The sequence below is a fragment of the Monodelphis domestica genome, chromosome 4, assembly GCF_027887165.1.
Source record: "Monodelphis domestica isolate mMonDom1 chromosome 4, mMonDom1.pri, whole genome shotgun sequence".
NCBI classification, from domain to species: domain Eukaryota; kingdom Metazoa; phylum Chordata; class Mammalia; order Didelphimorphia; family Didelphidae; genus Monodelphis; species Monodelphis domestica.
In genome coordinates this window covers 633,464-646,130 of record NC_077230.1, presented here as the reverse complement: position 1 = coordinate 646,130, position 12,667 = coordinate 633,464, and the positions used below count along the sequence as shown (strand labels likewise).

Below are 12,667 nucleotides of genomic sequence, written 5' to 3'. Positions count from 1 at the left end.
GTTGGGAAGGTAGAGCTTTTGAAGGGTCGGAGGTAAGTTTGGAGGCGGGGCTACTTGGTAGGGAGCCATCCTTGGCCGAACGTCTTCTGGGACATTCTCAGAAGATCGTGAAAGATGAGTGCCGGGCGAACATTGTTGGTACCGTTAGGCCCTTTGAAGTGGTTTCAGCAATGCGCTGTTATGTGAGGGACTCAGTGAATCGGCTAGCCAGAGGTCTAGAGCCCCGGCAGTGCCGCGTCGTCCCGCTGTGGCCTCGGTCCGCGTCTCCCTCCTGTGCGCTCTGCCTCTCGGGTAAGGCCCTCGCCCGGCGTGGGCTTCCTCGGTGCCAAGTGAGAGAGTCGGATTCGATCGCCCGGAGCCCGTCTCCAGCGCAAGACGACGACGCGCACAGGCTGTGAAGGGACAGCCGCTGGGATTCTTCAGCGCACCATTCACTGCTTCACAGCCACCTTTGAACTTGTACTAGATAAGGTTAATAGGCCAGAACAAAAGGTCGGAACAGAAGGCCTTCAGCTTAATTAAGGGAGAGCAGGAGTGGCAGGAGAGGCGGCAGCGAAATGAGTTTCCCACAGACTCGTGGCGGTTACGGAGGAGCCGCGCTTCCACTTAAGTGCTCATTTTGTGCAGAGGGCAGCAGGGATGAGCAGATTGACAGGCCAGAGCCTGCTAGCCCATCCCATCTGTTTTAGAGGTTAAAGAAGCACCCCCTGGAGGAGCTGATGGATTGATTTGGGTGGCGGCCCGATAAGGATTACAAGACCGAGGCCACCGCCGTAAAGATGTCAGTTATGGAACGTTGGACGTGCTTCCTCGTTTTTCTGATGGGGGTGGATGGCTCGTCGCGTCCGAGGTCAGGCCGGGGGAAGTCTCTCTCGCAGAAGTCGTTCCCCAGTGCCGCACTCTATAAGAGGGCCCTCGAGGTGGACACTGTGGGTAGTGGCTGGTCACAGCCGAAGGGATGTGGTTTGTATTCTCCTCCTGTTCCTTTGTGCTTGGAATAGGCTTTCATTTTGCCCCTAGGACTGACTAGGCTGCTTTAGCGATCTCGATAACCCTTCACTGAAGTGAACACTTGCCCCTAACCTCGCACTGACCGGGACGGGGAGGGTTTGTGTCTTTTGTCCTTTACCTACGGGGAGCGTCTCCTCAAATGACTTTGGGACAACAGCTTATATGCCTGTGAGGTTGGGGACAGCTAGCGGGTCTACATAGAGCCCTGGGCCTGGAGTCAGGAAAGCGCGTCTTCCTTCCTTCGAATCTGGCCTCTGCATTCCTCGTCACGCGCGTCACAGCCCTGTCTGTCAAATGAGCTGGAGGAGGAAATGGCAAGCCGCGTTGCTCTCTTTGCCAAGAAAACCTCCAGAATGGGGCCGTGAAAAGTTGGAGATGACCGGAAAAACCCCTCTTAAGAAGGCTTTCTATTGATTGGTCCGCTTTAAGGGAAAACAGTGCCACTTCAAATCAAATGCTACGATTCCAGACGGCAAAAATACGGGATCGTATTTTAGGGACATTTCTAGTTCTATTTAAGTCTGCCTACAAATTGAGATTACGGCATGAACCAATCCACACATCGTTCTGTTTCTAGGAATCACTCCCTGAATACAGAAGCCAAACACAATTTTTAACTAGTCAGGAAAGGGCGTAAATAGTAGACTAAAAGCCACTTGAGGCTGTTGACGGACAGCCTTCAGTCTTAAGCTATGTAAAGGTTAACTTGAATGTTGGATGCCGTTTATTTGCCGAACTAGAGGGGAAACAACCAAGCAGAGAGATGTGAAAGAGGTTAGAGAAAATGCCTCTACTAGTCCTCAGCCAGGAGGGCCGGTAGGGCGTAATCACATGGCTTCCTCCAAGATGGAAGCTGGTCTCTTAGGAAACTAGGTAGGGAGGCAACCTTTTCACTCACCCAACCAAGAAGTCCAGAAGTCAGAGTCTCAGTTGAGGTCAGGATCCGCGCTGCAGAACACTCCACCAGACTGCCCGCCCAAGGATTTTGTGGCTTCTGGGGTGCTTTCCTATCCCCGCCCCCTTCACAGGTTCCAAAATTGTCACACTCATGCTCTGAGGGGAGCAACTCTCCTCCTGGGACTCGCACCTTTCAAAAGGTTTCTGGAGCGCTTCCAAGAATTTGCTGGCTTCTCCCCTCGAAAGGCGTCGACTCTCTCCTAGGAGTAAGAGTTGGTGGACTTCCCTTACCGTAGGGTTAAGTATGGGTGTTATTTGGGTTTCCTTGTTGTTGATGGATTCAGAAGTAGACCAAAGAGAGTTAATCCTGTCTTCAGTCTCGTGAGGTACTGAGTGAGGAGACTCAAAAGGGCTAACTCCCAGGAGGCAGAGGATCCCCTTTTCACAAGTGCAAGCTCCGAATAGACCAAGAGAACCAAGAGTGCCACGTTCTTAGGTCCTATCCTGTCTTGCCATTCAGTGTTAGAAAAAATAAAGTGGCTTGAGAGAGCGGCCTCTCCTGCCTGGCTCCATGCAAAACCTGGGGGCACCCAGTGTAGTTGGACTTGGGCGCCAGAAAGACTTGGCTTTCAGTCTCCCCGCCGTGCTGGGGTTCTTCTGGGCACGATCCCTCAGCTCTGATTCCGGGGCCTCTGTCTCTGCGGTGACCTGAGACTTCCTGTGTAGCTCGTCCTCTCTGCTTATCATCCAGGCTGGCAAACGATCCCTGTCGCGTGCGTCTGTCCGGGCCGTGAACACGTGCTTTGAGTTGGGGCAGTAGCATGGAGCCAGCATTGCTGTTCTGGCTACTCGCTCTACAAAGGTTCTTATCTAGAATCGTCGTCACGTTCTTTCTCAGCATACGGGACTTCCGAGCCGCTTTATTACGAGTGGACGTCCTCCTTCACTGTCAGGCTCAGAGCGCCAGGCGTGACCGAAATGACCGCCTCCAGGTCTCTGCCTCGTGGCCTGGTACCCTCGGGCACCTGGCCGTCTTCGTTCTGAAAGCGTCCACTTAATGAGCGAGGGCATCATTCTGGTGCCCACTTCCCCGTGTCCCGAGTCGTGCGGGCTGCTTCGACGCTGCGCCCTCCTCACGGTCGCCCAGTTGCCATACAGCCTCCCTCGGTCCGTGTCCTTCCATCCTTTTGTGTGCCCGTTGTCCCCTGCACCGCTTTTTATCAAGGAAGAATCGTCCATGCAGCCCCGAGACTCCTGGGGCAGAGTGACCTTCCCCTTTCTCATTTCCTGACTCTTTGTGACCCCTCTTGGAGTTTTCCTGGCAGAGATCCTGGAGTGGTTTGCCTTTTCCTTCAGCTCATTGCACCGATGAGGAACTGAGGCGAAGAGGGCTTACGGGACGGGCCCAGGGTGCACACAGCCCAAAAGTACCTGAGGTCAGATTTGAATGCAGTTCCTCGTGACGCCAGGCCCTGCGCTCTAGGCAACGTAGCTGCCCCTTCTTTAGGCTAGTCTTTTTCTGTTAATATTTTCTTTCTTTCTTCTCTCCTGGGTTCCCTGTTTAGTTTGCTTTTCTTTGAGTGGTACGTTCACACGTCCTTTCCCACTTCAGATAATAATGAGGTTTATCCGATGACTACTCTTTACTCTACCCCAGTTACAAGAAAGCATTTCCCGCTGCCTTTTCACTCCTTTCTTGGTATCTTTGCCCCACCCTCGCTTTCCTCTGTGAAGATGCTCAGAGCAGAATCCGAGGAAGCACTACGAGATGTAAAATGAATAGCTTTGGTCATGTTCCTTTAAAGAGGGTTTGTGCCAACAAAATCAGCAAATAAACCACGTGATTAAGAGTCATAGTCTGAACCCTCCTGACTTAGAGAAATGCACACTGGGAAACTGAGGCACCACCTCACACCCATCAGATGCGTCGGTATAGACGGGAGCGACAGATGCTGGAGGGGACGTGGCCAGCGTGGGACACGAATGGAGCTGCGGACGCAGCCAGCCACTCTGGAGGGCACTTTGGAATGGCGCCCAAAGGGCCTCATAGAAGGACCCCGCGGCGCCATTGCTGCGTCTCTGTCCCAGGGATACCGTAGCAAAGGGGGAAGGCCCTACATCTACAGCTGCTCCTTTTGTGGAGGCCAAGAGTTGGAAAGAGACCGGAGGGCGGCCTTTGGGGACTGGCTGAGCACGTTGTGGTGTACGTCAGCGACGGAGCGCTGCGGTGCCCTGAGAAACGGCGAGCGGGACGATTTCCGGAAGAGCTCCGAGGAGCTCCGTGAAGTGACGCAGAGCCGGGAGACTTGGACCCAGCCCGTGGGACGACCGAGTGCGAAAGGCTCCGCCATGCTCTGCCCTCGGTGGTCTGGGCCAAAGACGGTCCTCTAGCCCCAGAGAAGGCGGTCCGAGGTAGATCAGAGACCGTTCACATCACTTGATGCGTAGCTGGATTGGGGGGTGTCTCTTACACTAAGGATCACACTGGCACGGCAATACGGGCCCAGTCCACCTCCCATTGCCTGCCGCCTCAGGGAGGGGCAAAGCAAAGGAGGGAGGAGACCATTTGGACCGGAGGATGTTAAAAGGAAAGGGAGAGAGGGAGACAATTCTGACTGTAGAAATGATGATGTATAATTGGGAAAATAAGGTGTCTCGATTTAAAAATGACCGTTTTTAGGGGACTTTCTCATCTCATTCTCAGTCCTTCTCTTTTAATCCTTTAATTTATCTTTCTTTGACTTGGGTAAGGTTTGCTTTTGATCACACACACACACACACCCCCCTCTAGTGAGTGAGGGTTTGCCCAGCCCTTTTCAAGGCTTTTAATCCTATTTTGGGGTCCATTTGCCACTTAACCCTCACCTGTGGCTCCAAAAAGCGGTAACGTGTGTAGGGGTCACACTCTGCCAACCCTCTCGGCAGATGACCCAACCGAGGCCGAGGGTCATGAGTGGCCCACAAACCTGTGGTCACTTAGGAGCTTGTCTCCCTAAGCATGTGAAAATGGGCAGGTGAGACCAATTTGCAAGGCAGCCCAAACGGGAATTTGGACTCTTGGAGCTTGATCCGACATCCAAGATGGCGAGGCAGTTCGTTGCATCCTTGTCACCAAAATGGGGCGCCTCTGAAAGGGAGAGTGAGGTAGCAGGACACCCCCATTTTCCTTCTCTGGAGATTGCAGTGGATAGGGCACTGCTCAGTCCTCCCTTTGGCCATGGCTGCAGTCTGTGCTGGCTGTTGTTTCATTGGTTCAATGATCTCCTAGTTAAGCTGCCAGGATATTTTGTATGGAATATGCGGATGTGCCTTTCTATGTTGTTATTTGATTGACATGTAGCATATTCGATCGTAAATACACTTTGGGAAACCGGGAAACCCCCCGATCGTGACGTCAGGAAGTGAACGTTCTAGAGAGCCGATGACGTTTGGTGTTGCCTTGGCACCGGGATTGGTGCCTCTTGAAATGTTCTCCACTTTGTCGATGCGCCACACGGCCTCTTTGGCATCGGGTTATTTTCTTAAACTGGAGCCAAGCTGCGCTGAGGTCCTGTAGGTGTGCGTGAGGCTGGCCAGCAGCCTTGATCAGAACGACGCTTCTGTTCTCGGGGAGACCCTGGGAATCGCTGGTCATCCTCCGCAAAGCAGGGCGCGAGCCCACGTGCTCCTCGACTCGGCATCTTCCTGGTCCGCGGGGCACCCCGAGACCTTCCCCGAGAGAGTGGACAAAAGCCTCTTCTGGTCGGGATTGTTTCATCTGAAAGCAGATTCCTGGCAAGTCCCGGCACGCGGGCGCGCTTTCAGCGTGTGGCGCTGTCCTTCCGAGAGCCCTGGCGTTTGGGGGAGCCGCGCAGGGGAAGCTTGTCCTCAGCACGGGGTGATCAGGAAGGCCCGCTGAGGGTCATCGCTGCTCTTGACCTTCGGGGCCTGGGGTTCGGCTGGAAACGACCCCGCAGAAGGACCGATGGAGAAGCCCGTGGCCTGCTCCCATCCCGTACCTGCCCCTCGCCCGGGGGAGATGTCGCGCTGTTCCACCTCGTGGATTCATCCACCTGCCGCAGCGTTTCCCGGCTGGAACGACGCCTCCACAGTGAGTAAATCAACGGGCTCGTCCGCCGCCTGCCTGCTTCCTTGTTCCTCATTCTAGGATGCCGCCCTCCCTGGCCATGCCATTACAGTGCTGTATCGTAGCCCAGCCAAAAAGCAGCTCTTGGTCAGAAAGACTTGATGGCTGTGGAAAGTCAGCGTAGTGTTAGCTCTGCCGCCTCACGCGGTCCAGGGACGTCTTCATGGCGCTGCGAAAGAAAGGGACAGGCTGAGACTCGGTCGGCGGATCCTTCAGGCAGTCCTTCTGAGCCGCAGACAAGCTCTTCCTGTGTCTAAGACCAGTGCTGCCAGCCCAGAGGAGAAGGTCTCTGCAGGCCGCCTGCCGTGGCTTACTCTTCTAGGGGAGTCGGATCTCCCGGAATGCACGCCGAGAGCGCACGTCGCCGCCATCGACTTGCTTTGTTCAGTGTTCTAGCCGGGTGTTCGTCTGGCTCTCGTCGTGCTGGCCGACCTGGAATTGGACATCTCACGAATTTCCTCCCCGTTTTCTTCCTGAACGGAGGGATGAGGACTTGGTGGCCGCCCGCCGTGCGCGTGGTATTCCCACTAGGGAGCTGCCGACGCGCCCCTGGCCGTGTGGCTCGGGGCCTGGGAAGGGGAGAGGCTGCCCCCGCACGCACACGCACGAGCTCTGCCCCGCCCCTGGAAGATGAGCTGAGGGGCCAGTAGTGGGCTCCAGGAAGTGCCTTCGATTGCCCACTCCAGGATGGAGCGAGACCAGCCTTGGAGCCAGACTCTCCCTTCTTTGCAAGCTCTTCAACGACCGTGTAGGGCAGCCAGTCCTGACACTCATCGAGGGCCGAGTCTGGGCGGTCGTAGGGGCGGCGTGTGGCTGGGAAGGAGAGGGCGGGCGGGAATCCTGCGGGCTTGTGACTGGGAAGTCCCTGGGAAGAAGGATGCTCCGCTCAGAACACGGCTCCTTGGGGTGACCACTGCTTTGAAGGGGTCCTTTTGGGCGTCTGAAGGAGGAAGAACATTAGGAAGCGTGATGGGAAAAGAGAAAAAGCGAGAGTGTTCTGTAATGAAGTTCGCTGTGCACTCATCCTCGTGGTTTCCCCTTTACACGTTGTGGCCTACAAAGATTTCTCCCCTTCTGTGAAAGAATATCAGTTCTTGAATGGCTCCGTGGATCGAGAGCCAGCCCTAGAGTTGGAAGGTCTCGGGTTCCAATCGGGCCTCAGCCGCTTCCCAGCTGTGTGACCGTGGGCAGGTCACTTCACCCCCCTTGCCTAGCCCTACCAGTCTTCTGCCTTGGAGCCAATACCCAGTATGGATTCTTAGGTGGAAGATAAAAGTTTAAAAAAAGGAATTGAGTACTTCCTTTAAACCATTCTTCGCTCCTCTAAAACGAGGAACTTCCCCGATGCTGGGTCCAAAGCCGCCATGCTCAAGAGGAGATGCGTATAGGAAGGAATACTGGGAATAGGAAGCCTGTCCTCCCTTCCTCTGCTGTGTCAGAGGGGCGCTGAGGCTGCGTGGCACCAGGCAGAGGCTATTTACTGGGCGCTGGGTGGGCCGTGCTGGGGTCGCGTCTGCCCCTCCGGATGATGGCTGCAGTCCTCCCTGTGCTGGTTGTCTTAGAGGCCTCGCACACTTGAAGCTCGGTGAATGTCGGTCCTTATTCCGAGCTCGCAAAGTAACCTCCATCCTGAATGTTTTCCAGAACCGCCGAGATGGGGAGATGGACCTCCGGGTGTGTGTGCCCGCTGCCAGGAACTCCCGCCTGACCCGTGCCTTTGGGCCTCTCGTCTGAAGTCCCGGAGAAGATGAGAAGGTAGGCCATCGCTCCTTGCGTGTTTTGTACAGATGCCTCACCTGCTCGTCAGGAGGAGAGCAGTGGCGGGGCTGCTCTTTGCCCACCAGCTTGTAGGCTTTGCCGTCTGTCCGTGAGGAGAAGCGCGTCCTCTTGAGAGGCTGAGGAGCGCCGGGCCTTCTTGGAGGGTGGGGGACAGGAAAGCTGCTCCAGCCTCGGTCCGTGGCGGCCGGATGTCCCTGTTAGCTCTCTAGGAAGGGCCTTTCCCTCGTGGACAGGAAGACATCCGTCCGTAGGCAGGGAGCCCAGAGGCTTTGACGGGCTGCCTGAGGAGCGGAGCAGACTCGTAAAAGCTTTCCTTTTGACTAGAATTGCGAGGAAACCAGCTTTAAGAGGCGGTTTCACCAACGTTTCCTAGCACTGGCCTAGAGAGTAGAGGGATTTCCAAGGTCTTTTGTCCCGAATTAAAGAAGAACAAGTTGCTGAGGATGCCGCCTACTTTGGCCGTTTCCTCCTCCGTTTTCTTTCCTGTTGAACATTGGGGGCAGCGTTGGAACTGTAAACTCTGCATGCTTAAATCCGTTGTCTGCTGGACAAAACCTTGTTTTTATCCTGTGGAAAAGGTGAACCGTGTTTGGCATCTCCATCTCAGTGTGGAGCGCTCGTCTCCCCCCGCTCTTCCGAAGATCCGCGTGCTGTCGAGAGCTGGATGGCTCTGAGCCGTTTCCTTGCTGTTAACAAGCAGTAAAATGGCTCGGCCTTTAGAGCGAGTCGCTTTCCAAAGAGGTAGTAAGTGTTTATGAAGGAGGGCTGGGCCTGCTTTTTGTGGTGTGGCCTGTCCCAAACCGTACATCCACTCGAGACTCCGTGACTGCTTTGTTCCAAGGAGGTGTCAGAGAGATGGATATTAGAGTGGAAGGATTGGAAAACCACGAGTGACTCGGAAGAGGCAAGAACGTAGGTGGGCCGCACGAGCGAACCCGTGTCCGAGGCGAATCAGGGGCTCCTCCAAAGGAGCTCTCGTGGGAGGACACGGACAGGCTGCTCAGCGTGCGCAGACGGCGGGGAAGGCTGTGATTTGCACCCTTAGACTATCTAGAACGGGATCATAGAGGATTGGAGTGAGGAAGGAATTACAGGGCCCTCGGAAATGCCGAATAACTATTGATGATGCTTCTGTATTAGATTGTTTTAAATTAACCCCCCCCCCTTCCGTCTTGTGGCTCCAAGGCAGAAGACTGGTCTAGGCCATGGGGGTCACGTGACTTGCCCAGGGTCACCCAGCTGGGAAGTGGCTGAGGCCAGATTGGAACCCAGGACCTCCTGCCTGGCTCTCAATACACTCAGCTACCCAACTGCCCCTGTGTGTTAGATTTTTAGAAATCCATTCCTTATAGATGGGATTTACTTTCTAAACATTTCCCCAGCAACAGAAAAATAGGGCCCTTTGCTCATTTCCCCTACTACTATTTAATTAAAATTTTCCTTTTATTCTCTCCCAGTGAGTGACTTAACAAACACGCGTGACTTGGATGTGTCGATGCCTGGCTTTAAAAAACACGTCGATGTTACGTTGGCTAACAATGCCATGTAAATCTCCGTAATTTTGTGTGATCAGTGCCGTTAAAGTGTGCGTCGTAGCTCCGCAGACGCCAAGTCTTCGTTGTCTGTCAGACGCTGGAAGTGCAGGGATGAGGCCCTACGCCCGGGGAGCTTGGAAGGCCTCACTTATGGAGCCGAAGCTTTGCAAGGCAAACCTGCAGCGCCTCGTGGGTAGGAGAGGCCGCGGGCAAAGGCCCGAAGCCTACAAGGGTTCGTCAGGCACGGTCAGTGTCCACTGGGAACTTGGGGCATGAATGCAGCGGCTCTCCAGCAGCCCTTCGGTACCGTCCCTGCCCTCTGCGGGCTGTAGGCAGGGAGGGGAGCTATCCGGCCCCTGGAGAAGCAGAGACGGGGGAGCTGAGAGGGCGGCCTTTGCCACGAGAGCCAGGGTTGGGACATGCACCCTGGCAACGAAGGGGAGAGCACGCCGTAGAGCCTCGCGCAGCAGAGCTTGGCCTCCAGGCAGGAGGAGCAGAGCGGGCTCCTAGGAAGAGCTTCCCGACATTGAGAGGTAGAGGAGGGAGCCGGAGCTCGAGGGGCCAAATCAGAGGAAACGCAGGCTCCAGATTGTGTAAGGGGGGAAGTAGAGCTGGAAGGCGGCCGATGGCCTGGACCGGGAAGGACTGGAATTGGTGACGCTGGCGTGGAGTTGGCACGGAAGGGAGGAGGAGCCAAGACCGGCAAAGGCCTGATTTCTCAGACTTACAAAGAGCTAAACCAGTGGACAACAAACCAAGCCATCCCCGATTGATAAATGGGCAAGGGACACGCACAGGCAGTTCTCAGCCAAAGAACTCAAAACTATTAACAAGCACGTGAAAAAGTGCTCTGAATCCCTTATAATCAGAGAGATGCCAATCAAAACAGCTCTGAGGAATCACCTCCCACCCAGCAGATTGGCCAATATGACAGTAAGGGAAAGCAATGGATGCTGGAGGGGATGCGGCAAAGTCGGACATTCATGCATTGCTGGTGGAGCTGTGAATGGATCCAACCATTCTGGAGGGCAATTTGGAACTATGCCCAAAGGGCGATAAAAGACTGTCTGCCCTTTGATCCAGCCATAGCACTGCTGGGTTTGTACCCCAAAGAGATCATAAAGAAAAAGACTTGTACAAGAATATTTATAGCTGCGCTCTTTGTGGTGGCCAAAAATTGGAAAATGAGGGGATGCCCTTCCATTGGGGAATGGCTGAGCACATTGTGGTACATGTTGGTGATGGAATACTATTGTGCTAAAAGGAATAATGAACTGGAGGAATTCCATGTGAACTGGAACGACCTCCAGGAAGTGATGCAGAGCGAGAGGAGCAGAACCAGGAGAACACTGTACACAGAGAAAAAAATCCACAGTACCATCCCTGTGACTTCTCAGACCAGAGCACTTCTTCTTGGCTTCCATGTTGTCACATTCCTCAGAATATGAAGAATTGGAAATGGGGCCAATTTCATTTCAATTGAGGGAACATTTTCCTAACAAGTTGATTGGAAGTCCGAGACTTCACAATGTAGTTACCCATCACTGGGAGTCTCCAATGGCTGGAGACGTATATTAATCACTGTGCCAGGCTGCGAACTAGGAAACAAAATCAGCATTCGTTGTAAATATGGAGAGTGGGCACAGGGCAGATCTGAGGCTGGTTTGAATTCTCGTTGTTAATCAGTAAAGAATAACTCTTTGCATCTTAAAGAAATTGCATTCACAAGCTTTGATTTTCATTTTTCTCTCCATTGGAAGGAAGTAAAACCTTTCTACAAGAAATAGGCGTAATCAAATCAAGGCACCCCATGCACATCTCCTTCTTGTCCTCTCCTGAGTCCGTCTTGGCCAGTAGGCACGCGCTTCACGATCGCTCCTCTGGAGTTTGTGTTGTTTGTCTTTACGACGCACAGATACCCTCGTGGCGCTCCGTTCACTGTGCACGAGATGGTGCAGATCTCCCAGGCCACGCTGAAAGCATCCCTTTGGCCCTTCTCATGGCACAGTGACGTCACATCCCACTTCTGTGACCTAATTGAGTTAGTTTCCAGCTCTGCTATTATAAAGAGAGGCCCCACGTTCCTTTGCCGCTGTTCTGTTCCTTTTCCTTTATCTCTTTGGGGTGACGAGCCGTATGGCTTGGTCAGCGGACGTGCATGGTTTACTCTGGGCACAGTTCAAGACTCCTTTCCTGCCTAAGCGGACCTCTTCACAGCTCTGTCCACCGGGCATTCGCGGACCTTTCCAAAGAATTCGCGCTTTCCTCCTGCCTCTTGGTCCCCTTCCCAGGAACAGATGACGTCGCCGTGGGTAGCCTCGGACTCCAGTGGGTGGCCGCACTGACGATAGTGCTGAAGTCGCCCAGCGCGGCCTGGCTTGGCAATGGACTTGGCGCGTTCTGCTCGCCTTGCAGCCTCCCTAGGCAGAGCTCTTCCTGGCCTCTGGAGCTCGGCCTCGTGTTGCGTGGCCCGCGTCCACGTCCCAGAAGGCGGCGCGGCAGAAGAGAAGGCGGGGGCCTTTCTGCCGCGCTCCCCCGACGGGCAGGTGCTGGCTCGGCTCAGGCAGCGAGGAGCTTAGGTGGGGCACTGCTTTTGTCGGGCCAGTCACAGGAAGAAGCGGCCAGCGTCGACTTTGGTCTGAAGCGGCTCCTTGAAGGTTCCTATGAAACGCTCACTTGCGTCCTGGCCTTCAGCAGCCTTCTGAAGGGGAGCCCCCAGGGCGGGATCGGGCAGGCCTGCCTTGGCACGGGAGCTCGCTTCCTGTGAATGGGGGCGGCCCAGCAGGGCTCCCCGCACGGGGCGCTGTTCAAGGGCTCCTTCCGGCCTAAGGGATCGGCGCGGCGGCAGAGGCCCGGAACCACGTGGCTTCGCCCGAGAGGCCGGCCCCGCGCCTTCTGCAGAGGACGCAGAAAGGCGACTGGGATACGGCGTGTGCTCCGTCACCGGCCAGCCCGAGGCCCGGGAGCTCCTCGACGGCCGCTCTGGGGCCTCTGAGCCAACTTCTGCCCGGCCGGGGCTCCCCCAAGGGACGGTTGGCTCTCTTGGGGTGCCGACTCCTGCTCGAGGTTGGGCCAAGTGGACGGAAGGAGGCGTCCTTTCGGCGTGTGACGGGCCGCCTTGCCAGCTGTCCTCCTTTTGGGGATACTGAAGCCGCGGTGGAGCAGAGTGGCCTCTGCCCTCCAGGGACGTCCGTGCTTGGCCCAGGCTTACCGAGGCGCCTGGCACAGCCTCAGGACCGAGGCCCCGAGGCCCCGTGGTTCTTTGTGCCAACGCAGCCCCGGAAAGGAAGCCATTTGAGCCCGGAAGAGTTAGGGTCGC

General features: G+C 55.3%; 1 protein-coding gene across 3 annotated transcripts in view; it reads left to right on the top strand.

The window, feature by feature from the left end:
• The window catches only part of NRIP1 (nuclear receptor interacting protein 1), a 102,940-nt gene that overhangs the window by 28,265 nt on the left and 62,008 nt on the right, over positions 1–12,667 (top strand). For 2 of the 3 annotated variants that reach the window (XM_056825948.1, XM_056825947.1), the window contains exon 2: positions 7,679–7,789. The exons of the other annotated variant lie outside the window; for it this stretch is intronic. The gene's annotated coding sequence lies outside the window, so the exon portion shown is untranslated. The remainder of the gene's footprint in view (positions 1–7,678; positions 7,790–12,667) is intronic. 3 annotated transcript variants of the gene reach the window in all.